Here is an 18,894-nt window from a genome sequence, read left to right on the forward strand (position 1 = left end):
ATTTTGGAGGTGTCTGCAGAAATTTTTGCCCATTCATCCAGAAGAATATTTGTGAGGTCACACCCTGATGTTGGAGGAGAGACCCGGGCTCACAATCTCCGTTCTAATTCACACCAAAAGTGTTGGATGGGGTTGAAGTCAGGTCTCTGTGCGACTGGTCATGTCCTTCCACACCAAACTCATCCAACCATAGTCTTTATGGACCTTGCTTTGTGTCCTGGGACAGACATGCTGGAACAGAAAAGGTTTGTCCCCAATCTCTTCCCACAAAGTTGGAAGCTATAATTGTGCAATATGTCTTGGTATGCTGAAGCGTCAAGATTTCCCTTCACTAGAACAAAGGGACCTAGGCCGACCCCTGAAAAACATCCCTGCTGCATTATCCCCCCACCACCACACTTTACAGCGGGCACAATGCAGTCAGACGGGTAACGTTCTCCTGGCATTCACCAAACCCAGACTTGTCCATCAGATGCCAGATATCGTGATCATTCACTGCACAGAACATGTTGCCTCTACTCCAGAGTCCAGTGGTGGCAGCTTTATGTGGCGCCCCTGCGGGTTCAGTCGCCACAGAGGTACTGCATCTCACCCAGAGGTGTGGTATTCCACTCTCAGGTAAGGATGGAGTACTACCCGTGACCCACACACTTGCATCCATTACACTTCAGGAGGGAAGGGCGAGATTGCTCCTAAGGGAGAGCTCAGTCCCTGGTCCCTAGCTGGAGGGTGGAACCATGTAGTGGGTGTGGGTGGAGGAAGAAGTTCAGGGGAGCACTTCAGTAGGAGTATAAAAAGGGGAACCATCTTGAGACAGCGTGTTCAGTCAGAGGAGGACAGTGAGAGGAGAAGGAATGGGAGCAGGAGCTCTGCAGGAGCTCTGCTTAGGGAAGCGGGCCTAGTTGAGAGGCCCAGGCTTGACTGAGAGAAGAGAACGGGAGCAGAGGAAGGCTCCAGAAGTGAGGAGATCCCAGGGGCACGGGAAGTGCGGATGCCACCCATGCGCCCGAATCTGCAGGAACGTGGAGGGATCAGGCCGCAAAGGGGACCGGCCCCTAACTAGTGGAGAACTACAAGGCTCAGCTGGAAACCGGAGGCTTCTGTACTTTCAGGGTGCAGTTGCTATATCGCCGAAAAGGTAGCCATATAGGATTCAGGGAACTGCAGGCTGTTCGCCAAGATCCGAGGTTACCGGCTTGGGACACTGGTTGCGAGGCGCAGGGCAGGAGGGTGAGAGCCAGCGCAGGAAGACGACCGAGGAAGGCACACAGAATGGGGTCCCGTTATGTACTCCTGAAACACCTGGGAGTTTGCTGAACCCCTGCCTCGGTAAACACAGGACGACATGGGAGGTTACCCTGATCCTGGTAGCCTGGAGTGCAACAACTGTGAGTAAACCTTGAAGACTGCACCCCACCGTGTCCTAGCATTATTATCTGCGCCATCCCCTGCATTACACTGCACAGCAACATCTACCTCATTAATCAACACAGCACTGCCCTGGAGCTTAGCTCTACCTGTGGAGAGCTGAACCAACTCTGCTGCATTACCAACAGCTCCAGAGAATCTGCACCGCAGTGGCAGCTCCATATAGCCGCATACCACAGGTGGCGTCACGAACATTATATAAAACCTATATTCCCTTTCAATAATGCCCTTTTATTGACCGCCCTGGGTCACGGACCGGGTCACCGCCACTGTGACATCCCCAAGCATCGACTGGCCCGGCTACCGAGTACCCCACGGCCCAGGGGGCGCGTCATTTACACCACTCCATACGACGCTCCTCATTGTGCTTGGTGATGTAAGGCTGCATGCAGCTGCTTGGCCATGAAGCTCCTGGCGGGGGCATACATAGTTACATAGTTTATAAGGCCGAAAAAGACAAGCGTCCATCCAGTTCAGCCTATTTCTTGTGCACTGCAGCTATTCCGCAGCGTTGATCCAGGGGAAGGCAAAAAAAAACCCATGCGGTATAGGCCAATTTACATCATTGAGGAAAAATTCACTTCCCGACTCCAATCTGGCAGTCAGATTAAATCCCTGGATTAATTAACTATCACTAAGCATAAGATGTAATTTTATTGTTCTCAAGAAAGGCGTCCAGGCCTCTCTTGAACTCATCAAGTGAGTTGGACATCACCACTTCCTCTCCCAGAGAGTTCCAGAGTCTCACGGCTCTGACCGTAAAGAATCCCCTTCTATGCTGGTGCAGGAACCCCTTTCCTCCAGACGCATAGTGTGCCCCCTCGTCTTTGTCACCATCCTTGGTATAAACAGGTCATGGGAGAGATCTCTGTACTGCCCCCTGATGTATTTATACATGTTTATGAGGTCTCTCCTAAGCCTTCTCTTTTCCAACGTAAAGAGGCCTAATTTTGACAACCTCTCTGGGTATTCTAGTCCCTCCATTCCCTTTATTACCTTAGTCGCCCTCCCTTTTACCCTCTCTAGCTCCAATATGTCTTTCCTGAGCACCGGAGCCCAGAACTGTGCACAATATTCTAAGTGCGGCCTTACCAGCGCTTTATACAGAGGAAGAACAATGTTCTCATCATATGCCCCTATTCCTCTTCTGATGCATGCCATGACTCTATTTGCCTTCGCAGCTGCTGCCTGACACTGGGCACTCCAATTTAATTTGCTGTTAACCAAGACGCCCAGGTCCTTCTCCATGTCAGATTTCCCCAACGGTTTCCCATTTAATATGTATGGGTGACTGCTGTTTTTCTTTCCCATGTGCATGACCTTACATTTATTGCCATTGAACCCCATTTGCCATTTTTTGGTCCAACATCCCAATTTATCTAAATCCTCCAGGCGCAGTGTTTGTGCTGATGTTAATGCCAGAGGAGGTTTGTTCTCTACAGTTATGGGGTCAGCAGAGCGTTGGTGACTTTTCTGCTCTCTGCTCCTCAGCACTCGGCCCCCCGCTCTATAACGTTACAGGGTCTCCACTGCGTGACTCAGTTGTTGCGGTTCCTTCCAGTTCTTAATAATAAAACTCACAGTTGTTGGAGGAGGAATATTTAGGAGGGAAAAATGTCATGACCTGACTTGTTACAACGATGACTCCTATTACAGGACCGCACTGGTATCAGTGAGCTCTGCACGACCAGCCGATCTGTCACATGTTAGTAAAGGCAGACGGTATGGTGGGGGTCCCAATGTTACACACCGGGGGTAATGGGACTGAATGAAGCACCTGAATTCAATGATTGTAAGGTGTATCCCGATACTTTTTTCCATATAGTATGGATATATTGGAGGTGTCCCCTGATATTACTAAAGAGCAATGCACAGCGGTTATATAACATTACTTTTTGCCTAGTACTCCTAATAACATGTCTTGCAGCACCTTGGCTATAATTAAAGGAGAAATTCTGTCATGACAGGTTCCCTTTAATTGGTTTTATGAAACTACATCCTGAAATACAAAGGGCAAAAATTATAGCTGGGAGAAAATTTGTATTTATTTCCCAAAGCAACCAATCAGAGTTTAGCTTTTATTTTACCAGAGCAGTTTAGGAAATAAAAGCTGAGCTGTGATTGGTTTCTATGGGCAACAAAGTCAGATTATCTTTTAGACCGATGTAATAAATTAGGCCCAATATGTCAGTGATTTCTGTGATGTCACCTATTAAGAGAGGATAATCTAAGTATAGATCTGTGCATATACTGTATATTTCCAAGTACACATTTAGGGCCAGATTAACTATTACATTTGTGTCTTTTTTTCTACAGTTTTTAGTGATTTTCGCCTGTTTTAAATATTTGCTGAAACTGAACATAATATATACATATATATACTGTATATATACACTGCTCAAAAAAATAAAGGGAACACTCAAATAACACATCCTAGATCTGAATGAATGAAATATTCTCATTGAATACTTTGTTCTGTACAAAGTTGAATGTGCTGACAACAAAATCACACAAAAATCATCAATGGAAATCAAATTTATTAACCAATGGAGGCCTGGATTTGGAGTCACCCCCAAAATTAAAGTGGAAAAACACACTACAGGTTTATCCAACTTTGATGTAATGTCCTTAAAACAAGTCAAAATGAGTCTCAGTATTGTGTGTAGCCTCCACGAGCCTGTATGACCTCCCTACAATGCCTGGGCATGCTCCTGATGAGGTTGCGGATGGTCTACTGTGGGATCTCCTCCCAGACCTGGACTAAAGCATCCGCCAACTCCTGGACAGTCTGTGGTGCAACGTGACGTTGGTGGATGGAGCGAGATATGATGTCCCAGATGTGCTCAATCGGATTCAGGTCTGGGGAACGGGCGAGCCAGTCCATAGCTTCAATGCCTTCATCTTGCAGGAACTGCTGACACACTCCAGCCACATGAGGTCTGGCATTGTCCTGCATTAGGAGGAACCCAGGGCCAACCGCACCAGCATATGGTTTCACAAGGGGTCTGAGGATCTCGGTACCTAATGACAGTCAGGCTACCTCTGGCGAGCACATGGAGGGCTGTGCGGCCCTCCAAAGAAATGCCATGAACTGGTAGTCAGGTTGGCGGACTGGACTGGTAGTCAGGTTGGCGGACTGGACTGGTAGTCAGGCTGGCAGAGGGACCTGAGGGCTGAAGCAGAGTTTAACACACAAAGCTACAACCTTGCACGGGCACCTCCATTTTGGAGGAGGTGCCTTTTATATGAGAGGTCCTCCGGCCATTGGCCGGGGACTCCTTAGGACGGCGCGCAAGGCCCCTTTAAGAGGGGGGGAGCGCGCGTGCGCCCTAAGCACAGTGCCCGGGAAGCTGCGTGCGCCGGCAGCAGAATCAGGAGCGCCGGAGGACGCCGGGCGGGGAGTGCGGCGGTAAGAGGGACGGCGTCTCTGCCTGTAAGGGGGCAGAGACGCCGATACTACATGGACCTCAGACTTGGCCAAAGGTTCACCTTCCAACAAGACAATGACCCTAAACACACAGCTAAAATAACAAAGGAGTGGCTTCAGAACAACTCTGTAACCATTCTTGACTGGCCCAGCCAGAACCCTGACCTAAACCCAATTGAGCATCTCTGGAGAGACCTGAAAATGGCTGTCCACCAACATTCACCATCCAACCTGACGAAACTGGAGAGGATCTGCAAGGAAGAATGGTAGAGGATCCCCAAATCCAGGTGTGAAAAACTTGTTGCATCATTCCCAAGAAGACTCATGGCTGTACTAGCTCAAAAGGGTGTTTTTACTCAATACTGAGCAAAGGGTCTGAATACTTATGACCATGTAATATTTCAGTTTTTCTTTTTCAATAAATTTGCAAAAATTTCTACATTTCTGTTTTTTTTCAGTCAAGATGGGGTGCAGAGTGTACTTTAATGAGAACTAAAAATGAACTTTTTAGAATTTACCAAATGGCTGCAATGAAACAAAGAGTGAAAAATTTAAAGGGGTTTGAATACTTTCCGTACCCACTGTATATATACAAACTAGAGATGAGCAGGTCACTTCGCGCAAGCCCGATACGTGGTCCAGATCAATGTTCTCTGGCTGTGGACATGAGCTGCGCAAATTTCCTGACCTTCCAGGTTCCTCAGTGCGGCGCTCGATTCGCCGGCCTGGTGTACTGTTATCGGGAATTGGATGTTTCGCCCCCAGCAGTTCAACCCCAGCAATTCGCCCCTGGGTACATTTCGCCCCCGCACATTTCGTCCCCAGCATTTGGCCCCCAGGATGTTTTGCCCCCCGCACATTTCACCCCCGCACATATCGCCCCCAGTTCGCCCCGGTCCGGGGGCGAAATGTGCGGGGGCGAATCTTCCTGGGGGTGAAATGATAGGGGCGAAATGTACCTGGGGGCGAACTGCTGGAGGCGAAAATTCCTATAACCACTGTTATCTGTGCGCCGTACAGGCGACGACGCACCAGCACTGCAAATAAGACGAGCCTAGGACCAAAGATCCCCGAAGGCCATAAAATTCGTGCAGCTCCAGTCCACGGCCAAGGAACATTGACCTGGACCAGGGTTGCGTGAAGCGATAAATTCATCTCCAATATATACCCTCTCTAATAACATCACCCACAAATGCTATCTCTTCCAGGTCTTCCCACTCAAACTTACTATATTCTTCTCCCCCTGCCAAGAACCCAAATGGAGCCCTATCCTTTCATGAGTGCCCTGCATCCATCCTACATCTTCTCCAGGCCACCATTGTAATATCATAGCACTGGAGCAAGTTTGAAATGGTTTTTGGAACATTTTTCCTACACTGTTTTGTAGCCTTCTGACTTAATAATGACAGGTTTAGAGTAGATTTCATGAGGAATCCACCTCAGAGAAGGGACGTGTCGCTTCATTTTCTCCATGGCGAGGTTTTCAAAACCTAGTTGAAAAAAAATTCACCTTATAAAACAGAAGTGTGGATTTTTCATTGAATAGAATTTGAAAAAAATTTCAAGTGTTTTTTGAAGTGGTTTCCTGTTGATAAACTTGTCGGATTCTTTCCCCTGCACAAAAACTCAGTGTGAACTCAGCATACCTGCATTTTTGACTTATTTGAGTGGAATGGATGAAAGTTCAGCAGTGAAGAGGGAGGAAAGATGGTGGTGATAGATTTTACAGTCTAACTATAAATAGAGAGATAGGTAAATACAGTGGGGAAAATAGGTATTTGATACACTGACGATTTTGCAAGTTTTTCCACCAACAAAGAATGGACAGGTCTGTAATTTTTGTCGTAGGTACACTTCAACTGTGAGAGACAGAATCTAAAAATAAAAACCAGAAAATCACATTGTATGATTTTTAAATAATGAAATTGCATTTTATTGCATAAAATACATATTTGGTCACCTACCAAACAGCAAGAATTCTTGCTCTCACAGACCTATTTGTTTTTCTTTAAGAAGCCCCCCTACTCTGCACTCATTACCTGTAGTAATTGAACCTGTGTGATCTCGTCACCTGTATAAAAGACACCTGTCCACACACTCAATCACACTCCAACCTCTCCACCATGGCCAAGACCAAAGCGCTGTCTAAGGACACCAGGGACAAAATTGTACACCTGCACAAGACTGGGAAGGGCCACAGGACAATAGGCAAGCAGAAATTAGAAAATGTAAGAAACACAAAAAGACTGTCGCCATCATGGATTAAAATCTTGCATAGCCCGCAAGCTCATGCCAGCATATTTCCAGGCCCGTTTGAAGTTAACCACTGACCATTTGGATGATCCAGAGAAGGCATGTGAAAAGGTCATGTGGTCAGTTGAGACAAAAATATAACTTTTTGGTATCAACTCCACTCGCCATGTTTGGAGGAAGAAGGATGAGTACAACCTCAAGAACACTGTCCCAACTGTGAAGCATGGTGGGGGAAACATCATACTTTGGATGTGCTTTTCTGCAAAGGGGACAGGACAACTGTACCGTAATGAAGGAAGGATGGATGGGGTCATGTATCGCGAGATCTATCTATCGCCAGAAATTCCAGGACAGTCTGTCAAAGTTGGTTACCTTTTTGTCCTGTCGGTAAGAAAAAATGTCTGTGATTTTTTTGAAACTGGAGAAATTTATACAGATTATTATATTTGAAATGATCATTATTTTACGGTTTACAGTGAATGCAGCTGATGTCTTATCAGAATTATGGGCTGTAGATAAATATCACTTATAATTGTAATGATTTATTATGGTTTTCCAATGTGCCCATAAAAAAATATTGTCTGTCCGTGATTTTTTGACAAGCTGCCCAGAGAAAATAAAAAGTCAAATTGTCAATAGTGATGAATGAAAATGCTCGTTACTTGAGTTTACATTGGGTGCTCGGTATGCACAAAGTATCGTGGATGCTCGAGTGACATGCTCGAGTCCCCGACCTGCATGTTTTGCTGCTGTTACACAGGTGAAAAAAACATGTGGAGGTTGCCTGACATACATGAGCAATCCCCACATGTTCTTTGGCTAATAGCAGCGAAACACGTGCGGTGGGGGCTTGACGATGTCACTCCAGCACCCGTGATACTCGGTGCATACACGAGCACCCTAGGCAAACTCAAGTAGCGAGCACTTGTGCTCAACACTATTTGGCAACTTTGGGATCTATCCAGTAGTGTAGCTACCGGGGGCGGGGCAGAGGGGGTGGTGGCCCCGGACCCCGCGATCTCAGGGGCCCACCCGGAGCTACGCTAGTGTAACTGTATCGGCGTGTGCAGCACTCTGGGGCAGAGCAGGGAGACTCGATGTCCCTGCACTGCCCGGCGGCCACTATGGGGCTCTTGAGCAGGAGGGAGGGGGGCCCCTCGATGCCCATCACCACAAGTTCAGTGATGAGAGAGGGAGCGCAACACTCCCTCTCCCATCAGTCCCCCCATGCGTCTGACATCACTGACGTCATCACTTGGTGTCCGCTGTTCTGAAGATGTTCAGGTGCTCAGAGCAGTGGGGGAATGAAGAGGAGAGGTGAGTATTGTGTTTATTTTTATTTTTTTCCTATGGTGGGGATTATGCTACAGACTCAGCCTATGGTGGGGGGGGGATTATGCTACTGACTCTGCCCATGGGGGGGGGTTATGCTACAGACTCTGACTATGGGGGGGATTATGCTACAGACTCTGCCTATGGGGGTGCATGATACTATACACTCTGCCTATGGGGGTGCATTATATTATATACTCTGCCTATGGGGGTGCATTATACTATACACTCTGCCTATGGGGGTGCATTATATTATACACTCTGCCTATGGGGGTGCATCATATTACAGACGCTGCCTATGAGGAGTGCATTATACTATATTGAGGACTGTCTGGTGCATTATACTATATGTAGGCTATTTATACAGTGTGGGGATTACAGTTAGGGTCATACAGTGTGGGAGATAATGTAAGGTCTTTGCACAGTGTCGGGGTCATCATACAGTGTTGGAGCCATCAGTTTGGAGGCTACTAAGGGGTCAGTATACCGTGTGGGGGATACTATACAGTGAGGGGGCATTATACTATGTATAGGAGAGCATCATACTCTGTAGAGGGGAGCTGTACACGGGCGGAGATTCGGGACATTATTAAATGTTAAGTGGGCACTTATCGATATGGGGAACTCAGGTTATTGCGACTGTCAAAGGGGCACACAGGGCATTATTACTTTCTAGGAGGCAAAATGTTTTCTAGGACACTTACACATGGCATTACTATATTCTAAAGGGTTGTTTTACCATCTAGACAGCACACAGAAGGTGCAATAATAGGGACACATACGGCAGCAGCGGCTCGGTATTGGGGTATCAGCAGGATGTGGAGTTCATGCAGGTTGGGAATAGATGGGGACGGTGCCTGAAATGTAAGGAGTCAAATGTGTCTTTGTGGTGATCTCTGCAGACCTGAGACTCGGGGTCCTGGATGGAGACATTGTCGTGTCGGTCTGGGCGAGATGGAAAAGACAGGAAAAGTGAACAAAAGAAAGAACATCAGCTGTAAGTTACTATATATAACTGTGCTGTGATCTCTTATATGTTCTGCAGGACTGGCATCTATCAATATATGGTTACCATATGGTGGTAATAGCAGAGCTGGTCTTTGTATAGAGATTATTTTCAGCAAGAGCGCGGTCATCTGCTAAAGTTCTCCTACATCCACTATCTGGATGCGCCACCATATTTGTAATCAGGGTTACCTGGTTAGGGGCCCACTCAGAAACTTCACCCCCCCCCCGCCAAACCAAAACCCTAGCTATGCCTCTGGATCTATCTGTCCATATATCTATGTACCTATCTATAATCTAGCTATCTATATGGCTGTCTATTTATCTGTAATCTATATGCGTATGTAGCTAAGCATCTCTCGTGTCTATCTACATTAGTGTTCAAATTAATAGCAGTGGGTTCAAAAACATGAGTTAAGCACAAAATCTTTATACTAGTTTTTATTTCCATGCATTGGGAACATTGCACACTGTTTTCTAATTCAAAACATGAAGAGAAATGTATATAATTTTAACTACTTTACAGAAAATAACAAAAAATGAACATTGGGCTGTTCTAAAAAATAGCAGTGTCCACATGTGTCTTTACAAACTCACAATATGTACTCTTTTTTTGGGGGGATTTAGCATTCCTGTGAATCACTAACCTAATATTTAGTTGTTACCCACAGTTTATTAGAACTGCTTCACATCTATGTTGCATAGAGTCAACCAACTTCTGGCACCTGTCAGCTGTTATTACAGCCCAGGATGCTTTGACTACATCCTACAATTTTTTGGCATTTGTTGGCTTTGCCTCAGAAACGGCATTTTTTATGTCACTCCACAAGTATTCTATCAGATTAAGGTCCGGGGATTGGGCTGGCCACTCCATAACCTAAATTTTGTTGGACTGGAACCAAGATTTTGCTCGTTTACTGGTGTGTTTAGGGTCGTTCTCTTGCTGAAACACCCATTTCAAGGGCATATCCTCTTCAGAATAAGGCAACATGACCTCGGCAAGTAGTTTACTATATGCAAATTGGTTCATGATCCCTGCTATGCAGTAAATAAGTCCGGCACCATAGTAAAGGAAACGTGTCTTTATCATGATCCTTTCACCACCATGCTTTACTGTCTTTTAGAGTGTACTGTGGCTTGAATGCAGAGTTTGGGGATCATCTGATGAACTCTCTGAGGCTCCATTTCTCTTTAGGCCAGTTGATGTGTTCTTTATCAAATTGTATCCGCTTCAGTACATGTGTTTTTTTTGTTTTTTTTTAACAGTGGGACTTTGCGAGAACTTCTTGCTAAGAGATTAGCTTCACAGCGGTGTCTTCTAACTGTCACAGTACTCCCAGGTAACTTGAAACTGTCTTTGATCATCCTGGAGCTGATCATTGGCTGAGCCTTTGCCATTCTGGCTATTCTTTGATCCATTCGAATCGTAATCTTCCGTTTTCTTCCACGTCGCTCTGGTTTTCCTTTCCATTTTAAAGCATTGAAAATCATTTTAGCTGAACAGCCTATCATTGTCCGCACTTCTTTATAAGTTTTACCCTATTCAATCACCTTTTTAATCAAAGTGCGCTGTTCTTCTGAACAATGTCTCGAACGACCCATATTTCTCAGGCTTTCAAGGAGAAATGCATGTACAACATGTGCTGGCTTCACCCTTAAATAAGGGTCACCTGATTCACACCTGTTATTCACAGAATAATTGACCTCACCAATTGAACTCCACACTGCTATTATTTTGAACACCCCCATACAATTAATTATTCAACTACACAGACTCAAAAACATGCAGATCATGAATGCGGAGTCTGGTGGTTTTCTTAGAATCTACTGCACCAACTGGTAAAGTGTTTGACATGTGGTAATATAATTTATACCAAAAACCGTGATTAATCTGGTTAGTCATATTGGACTGCTATTATTTTGAACACTACTGTATCTATCCATCATGTTAGTGGTCTTCCACAGTGTAGCCCTTTCTCTGTATCCCTCAGCTGGTGACTCTGGTGAGGGGTCGGGGCACTGCAGACCCTGTTGTGCCACAGCTCAGACTGATTGTACAGTTTGGAATTGTCAGTGTTAACAATCCACCAGACAGTGAGTGCTGCACTCAGGGAGGAGGTCTCATTAGAGAGTCTCCCTTTAACTCTTTCCTTTCCGGAGCACACAGCTTAGAGAGGGAACCTGATCCTGGGCCTGGTGCAGACACACAGGGCTGACATCACACGGCTCCTGGAAAGTCTCCGCTTCCTGCACACAACTTCTCCAGGCTGAAAAGTTTTTTTTTTTTTTTCCTCCCTCTTGTTGTTGCAGAGCAGAACTTCCTCTGTCAGATGCAGCCTCCCCCTCCACAGCTCAGGCAGCCGCCGCATCACCCCATCCCAGAGGGCTCAGAGCAGGACCCCCGACAGCTACTAATGAAGTAAGGCATCCCCCCGGATCACACAGCCCGGCCTGCTTCCGGCTCATCCAGACCCTCAGAACAAGTGAGTGCAATGTTCCCTCCACTCCATGTAACAGGTCCAGGATGCACTCTAGTATATGCCTCACCTACACATGTAGCAACATTGTGTGATTGTGACATTACATAGGACTGCAGGTGAACTAACAACTCAGTACCCAGAATCAGTGCAGCCACAAGTGACAAGCTCAGCACTGCTACATTACCTGTAATCCGCCTGCAGATCCATGCTGGGCAAAAGTTGTAATATGGCATTCTGTGCTTTACATAGGACTGCAGGTAAACTTACTGCATTGTCCTAACTCAGCACAGTTATCATAATGCTATAACAAATACAAAGATAAATTACACAACTGATGGACAAATGTAGCAGAGCAGAAACTTCATTGTGTGATCACAGTGTACATAGGACTGCAATAAATATCCTGCCCCAAGGGATGCACAGTTCAGCCCGAGGAGTTAAAAAACAAGTTCAGCTCTGCTGCATCTATATAAATAGCCATAGAGGAATAATAATGTGTTGTACAGAACTCAGGAAGATTGCATTAATTATTAATTTTTATGATTCTGTACAGTGATTTTTTTTTCCTAGCAGTGATTGATCATTTCATTTGAGATATATATATATATTTTTACTTACAGATGTGCCCTATCTTACTTTATCTCTTGCCTCGAAATATAGTGAGAGCAGTGGAATAAAATTGCCAACTTTGAAAAAAAAAGTAAAGTGATGCAAAAATGTTATGTTTCAATTTGGTCATTTTACGCCACTTATCTCCAGAAAGCTCAAGCTAAGAGCATCAGTCTTGAAAATCTTTGATAAATCAGATGTGTTCTCCATGATTCAGAAGCCCTTCCCAGAAAGTGGTGAAGCAATTTTTTTTTTACAATTTTTTTGCCACTCCTATGGCACAAATACCTTTAATAAATCTGCCCATTAATATTTAACTCTTTAAGCAAGTATGCCATAAAAAAAAACACACAGCAAGAATGAACCTGTAGGTCAGGGCCAAACAATAGCGGTGCGATCCCAAATTGTTGAGTTATTTAGTTTTGCGATGGTAAATAAATGTTGCAGAGTCACAGATGAACTCAACAGTTTACCAGGTCCGGCTAAACATTTCCTTGTAACAGAATGTTTTACACTTGTTTGGCTACAGTGTGTTAATAAACCCCCTAAACCTCGTTCAGACGAGTGTATTATATGGACGGCACGGACCGCTCACGCAACAAATATGCCAGTGCACATGGCCGATCTTCCACACGGATTAATGGTTTGCATGGTAAAAATCGCAGCACACGTTACTGGTCTGATTTATAGACCAGATTAGTACATGTAAATTGCAGGACGAGCACACAGAGCTGCACACAGCACCGATCACGTCCGAGATTTTGTGCGACCGTCTGAACCCGGCCTTAGAATTAGACATTTTTTGCAATAATAAATAAGATCAGAGGTGTAATTATTTGTGCAGACTTTGCATTATATTAAAATGTCAGCATTTGTTAGCCATGTAAACGTTCAAATTGTCAAGTGTGTCGCACACATTCATTCTTTTTTGGGGTAAAAAATAATATATCTCAAAACAAACTAACAAATAATGATACAAAAATGACCAAAAAAAAAAAACAAAATGGTAAATCTGCCCTAATGGGATGAATTTTATAAACAATTTGATGTATATTTATTAGATTATTGATAAAAAAAATGGCAAAAATTGAGACAGCCCTCCAACAGATCCAAAAAAGCAAGTGAAGTTTATTTAGTTGCTTTTTCTGGATCGAGTGCAGGGCTGCCTCAATTTGTGTCATTTTTTTCAGTTGAAGATTGTTCTACAAACTAATAATCTTTTGTATATGACAGTGTGAGTGATGCATTTTAGGTAGAGATGATGCATGTGGATTTAGATAGGAACCTTAATGGGAACCCATCACATAATTCACGTTACCCCAGCCATAAGCAGCATGAATCAGAGACAGACTCCCTCACTACCAACATCTATGATTTAATCCGAAACTTTGCAGTGTACATAAGTGAAAAGGGGGCCAGGGACGAGGTGGCTAGGAAAATTAGTCATGGAGGAATGCCTCTGCCGGACTCTCCGCAATCCCGCTCTGCTTGATTGACGGACTCTCCGATGTCTGTCACAATATTTCAGAGTAAGATATACATGTTTGTAATGAGGGAGCCAGTCTGATTCACGCTGCCCATGGTTAGGACCGCATGAATCATATAAAAAGTTCCCTTTAAGAATGGTGATGGTGTGAGCTCGCTATACTTTATTTTTCAATGTAGTCAGATTGATATTTGCTTTCTTTGGGCTGCAGCACACTAGATGACCCCTTGATGGTCCCAAAATATGTTGTCTTTGGGACTTATCTTGTCTTCCAAGCAGCGCCTTGAACACAATTCTCATTTTCCTTGGAAAACAGACTAAAGGTGTAATCTGCTCTAATTTTCTTTTTGCAGGTTGTATAGAGTCAGAAAAAGCTGAAATCATAAGGTCCTGTTTTGTTCTTATTTATATTACTAAAACAGTTGCCACATTAGACTATGCTCCTTGTCTGACTTGGACTGCACTTCTATAATGTCCATGGGCCCTAAAAAAAAAAAAAAAAACCATACTGTGGTTGTCTTCATTAGGCTACTGTTTCATCTCTCACTGTGGCCTTGGGACGCTGTGAGTGACGGCTCAGCCAACCTAAAGGATCTGGAGTGTGCTGGACTGTCGGTATTGTGACTGACAGCCCAGTTGTCCAATCTGAGGCTGGGGTATTGCTGGGCTGGCAGCATTTTGATTGACAGACCTACTGCTCAATCTGGCCTAGCCTGCGGGCGTTCCTTCAGGTGTCTACCGTTCTTGATAATTTTATATTTAGCTGGCTAGCTAAGAGCAGAACATTGTCAGCTGTAGCTTTGCTCTGTATCTGATTTCCCAATCTTATTGCCGGACCTTGGATTTGTCGTGACTATTCGTGTGTGTTATCCCTTTTGCTCCTGACGCTTTCTGACCTCAGGTACCTGACCCCGAACTTGGCCTCCGACTATGCTTTTCTCTTATCCCCTTTTCTTGATGTACCCTCCTGTCTTTGGTCCCCAGACTGTTACTTGACCCCGGCCTGTCCATGAGTAGTGACTCATCGTCACAGCCACCCCTTTAAGATGTGCTACATCCACATCTGTGTTGGGCTTTTTATTTTTCTCTACCATCATATGAACAGAACGACGGAATACAAGCAAGCTAAGGACATTTTATAAAAAGGGGTTTGTCATGGTGTCTTTCAGTTTACTGGCTTTTTTTTTACGCCATTTATGATGGAATTTGCGGAGGAGCCTCCCAGCAGTTGTGAACACAAAAGGTTAACACTTAGAAAGTGAAAACTGATGCTGCTCACACATAGGGAGCTGTTTCCATTTCGTGGTCAAAAAAAGAATTTAATTTTACATAAAATACTTGAATAGTGTCAAATTAAACTCTTTTTTTTATGTAAATTTTTTGTCATGCAAATCAAAATTCTGTGCAGACAACAGAACTGATCTTGTGGATTGCTACATTTCTGATTATTTACTTACACCCTGTGCACACTGCTTCACATGGCTTATCTGTATCATGCTGGGTTGGTTGCTTTCTATGTGAGTATTGTATCCCTACTGAGAAGCTGTCTGGACAAGTATGCCAGAAGTGCAAGCAAATAAGCAAACTCTTCCTGGAAGGAAAGATCATGAAATCCGACAATAATGACCCAATTTAACTCCTCACTTATCAGTAATTGGATGGTAGCTGACCACCAGTGTGGCCACAGTTATACCACCCTCTTAGGATTATTTCTCAGCTTTTCAGAGTTCTAAATGGAAATTCTGCTCAGTAATCTGAGATATGGCAGCAGGAGAGTGCGGGAAAGCTAGAGGATTGTGATTTGGTGAAGGACACATATATAGTACAAAGTTTACAACCTTTGATGTCAGTAGGATCAACTCTCCTAAGCCGTCTATACGGGCATACAGGTCATAGAAAGTTTGCTAAAATACTACCTTGATATCTGCGATCTGATATCTTATTCCAGAGAAATCCACGTTTTTCTTAATATGTAAATGACCTGTTACGATCTATGGGCCGGACATAGATCTCCCTGAGAATCTGCCTCCAGAGCTTGATTTTAATGAAAGTAAGATTAGAAGAGCAGACGGTCAGCCATTACATGTCTCACACTGGTAATGCCCCCTATCATTTAAAATAAGCTGTGGAGGCAGATTCTCAGTGAGATCTATCTCCGGCCCATAGATCTTGACAGCTCATTTACATATTAAGAAAAACGTGGATTTCTCTAGAATAAGACATTGGCTCACAGATATCAAGGTATCATTTTATTCAACTTTCAGTGACCTGCATGTCCATATAGACGACTTAGGAGGGTAGTGAAACACCCCCTGGGCCGTGGGGTACCCGATGCCGGGCCGGTAGATGCTGGGGGATGTTACAGTGACGGTGACCCGGTCCGTGACCCAGGGCGGTCAATAAAAAGGGGTTATTGATAGGGGATTTATAGTGATTGTATAAAGTTAGTGACGCCACCTGTGGAATGCGGCTAAGGGAGCCACCGCTGCGGAGCAGGTCCTCTGGAGCTGATGTTACTGCAGTAGCGATGGTGTGGCTCTCCACAGGTAGAGCTTAGCTCCAGGGCAGTGTAGATGTTATGGGTTATGCTGGGCGTTGTAGTGCAGGGGTTGATGGCGCAGCAATAATCAGTCCACAACTTAATGGCGGTTTCCTCTTATCTTTACTTGTGGTGATTAGACAAGCCGGGACTAGAGTACTGGCTAGAAGTGGAAGTCCGGGCAGACTGGAAGCAAGTAAAGAACCCTCCTTGCCAGGCGAAGTTGGAGGCCTTCCCTTTCCACTAAACTCTTGGGCCCTGCTGCTTGTAGCTGTGCGGTGGCCCTTGTCCCTGAGTGCAACGTTTCTGTGCTTACCCGTATGCAAGGCAGCTTGTGCCTTGCTGGTGCGTCGCTCCCACGTGGTGGTGCTGGCCCCTGCGGTGCTGCTGAGCCTCCGGGCGTCTGATGGGGCCAGGAGACCTGCAGTCTCCTGCCCTCCAGTTTCTACTGCTGGGCCTTCTGTGCCCCACAGCCTCGGACTCCCGTGTCCTGTTCTTCTGTGCTGGTTTTTCTGGGGTGAACTGCCGCGCAGCTCCACCCCCCAGCTCCTCTCTCCTCGAGGTCCTGACTTCAACTCCTCACACTAAGACTAACTAACCCTGCCCCCAGATCCCAGTTGCTAAGGGGAGGAACTCCCCTTGCTGATCTGGAGCCAGGAAAGCGTTACATGCTTAGTAAAACCTGATTAGGGGACCCCTGCTTGCTTCCAGGCATGTCTTCACCTCTTGTGAGGGAGGCAATGACACTGTGGCAACCAGACCCCTGGGGTGCCACAGTAGATCTTACTGACAGATTCTCTTTTAGGTAAATTAGTATTTCACTGCATTGTAGATAAATGTATGTGGATCAGAGATTGACTAATGGGACCCCATCAAATAAATATATTAGGAAATCACACTTGTGCATCTCTGGTGAGCAGAAGTGTGTATAGATCAGTGCTATTGATCCATTTAATTTGCAGATTTCATGTGATGTCCTGAAAAGTCCTTCAGGTGCCACAGCAGAGGGATACAAACGAGACGTAAAATCACGAGTAAAAGGCCAAATAGGTTCGCATCACACAAAATACAGGCGGATACAGGGTGGTCCAAAAGTAGGTGGACAGAAAGTGTAATAAGGTTATGAAGGGGGAGATTTATCAAACATGGTGTAAAGTGTAACAGGTCTGGGAGGCGGAACCTCTGAGCTACTATACAAGGGGGCGGTCCTTGTAAGGGAGCGGGAGGCGACCAGGCAGGCAGTCACAGCAGGTGACCGGGACAGTCTCTAGAAGAACGGGCAGGAGGTCACGGCAAGTGACCGGGGCAGTCTCTGGATGAACGGGCAGATGGTCTCGGCAAGTGACCGGGGCAGTCTCTGGGTGAACGGGCAGATGGTCACGGCAAGTGACCGGGGCAGTCTCTGGGTGAACGGGCAGATGGTCACGGCAAGTGACCGGGGCAGTCTCTGGGTAAAGGGTTGGTACGACCTGTGGCGGCTGATGGTAGACGTGAGCTCCCAGGTGAGCAGGCGAGAGTCTCTGGATAAACGGGTGGTCACAGCATGTGACGGCGGAGCCTCCAGGAAGACCAACAGACAGGCGGCAGATGAGCGCTCCCAGGTGAGCGGGCAGAAGTCTCTGGACAGGCGGGTGGTCACAGCACGTGACGGCAGAGCCTCCAGGTAGGCTAGCAGACAGGCAGCAGATGAGCGCTCCCAGGTGAGCGGGCAGGAGTCACTGGACAGGCAGGTGGTCACAGCACGTGACGGCGGAGCCTCCAGGTAGGCTAGCAGGCAGGTAGCAGATGTGCGCTCCCAGGTGAACGGGCAAGCTGGTCCATAGACAGACTGACAAGAGTTGGAAGGCAGACCGTCGGACCTCAGGCAAGCAGGCAGGTAGTTGATGTGCGCTCCCAGGTGAGCGGGCAAGCTGGTCCTTAGAGAGACTGACAGGAGTAGTAAGGCAGACCGTCGGACCTCAGGCTAGCAGGCAGGTAGCAGAATATCAGGCAGGAATAAGACAGCAAGCTGGCAGGAATCTGGCAGGTAACTGGCAATGGGACCTGAGGGCTGAAGCAGAGTAGTGAACAGTGCAACAACATTGCTCGGGCACCTCCATTTTGGAGGAGGTGCCTTATATATGGTGAAGTCCTCCGGCCATTGGCCGGGGACTCCTTAGGACGGCGCGCGCGGCCCCTTTAAGAGGGAGGGAGAGCGCGCGCGCGCGCCCTAAGCACAGTGGCCGGGAAGGAGCGCGCGCTGCCAGCAGAGCGGGAGGAGGACGCCGGGCACGGAGCAGAGAGGTGAGGGGAACAGCGTCCCTGCCTAGCAGAGGGCAGGGACGCCGACGCTACA

At 46.1% G+C, this 18,894-nt stretch overlaps 1 protein-coding gene across 3 annotated transcripts in view; it reads left to right on the forward strand.

Annotated features, from left to right (window-relative positions):
* The first annotated feature begins 11,578 nt into the window (after positions 1-11,578).
* STON1 (stonin 1) overlaps positions 11,579-18,894 on the forward strand; it is a 107,388-nt gene continuing 100,072 nt past the window's right edge. For 2 of the 3 annotated variants that reach the window (XM_073672092.1, XM_073672093.1), the window contains exon 1: positions 11,579-11,928. The gene's annotated coding sequence lies outside the window, so the exon portion shown is untranslated. The remainder of the gene's footprint in view (positions 11,929-18,894) is intronic. The other variant, XM_073672091.1, reaches the window with a different exon arrangement.

This window comes from Phyllobates terribilis, unplaced genomic scaffold, assembly GCF_046119375.1.
Source record: "Phyllobates terribilis strain yellow unplaced genomic scaffold, ASM4611937v1 Scaffold_3__8_contigs__length_932513732, whole genome shotgun sequence".
NCBI lineage: Eukaryota > Metazoa > Chordata > Amphibia > Anura > Dendrobatidae > Phyllobates > Phyllobates terribilis.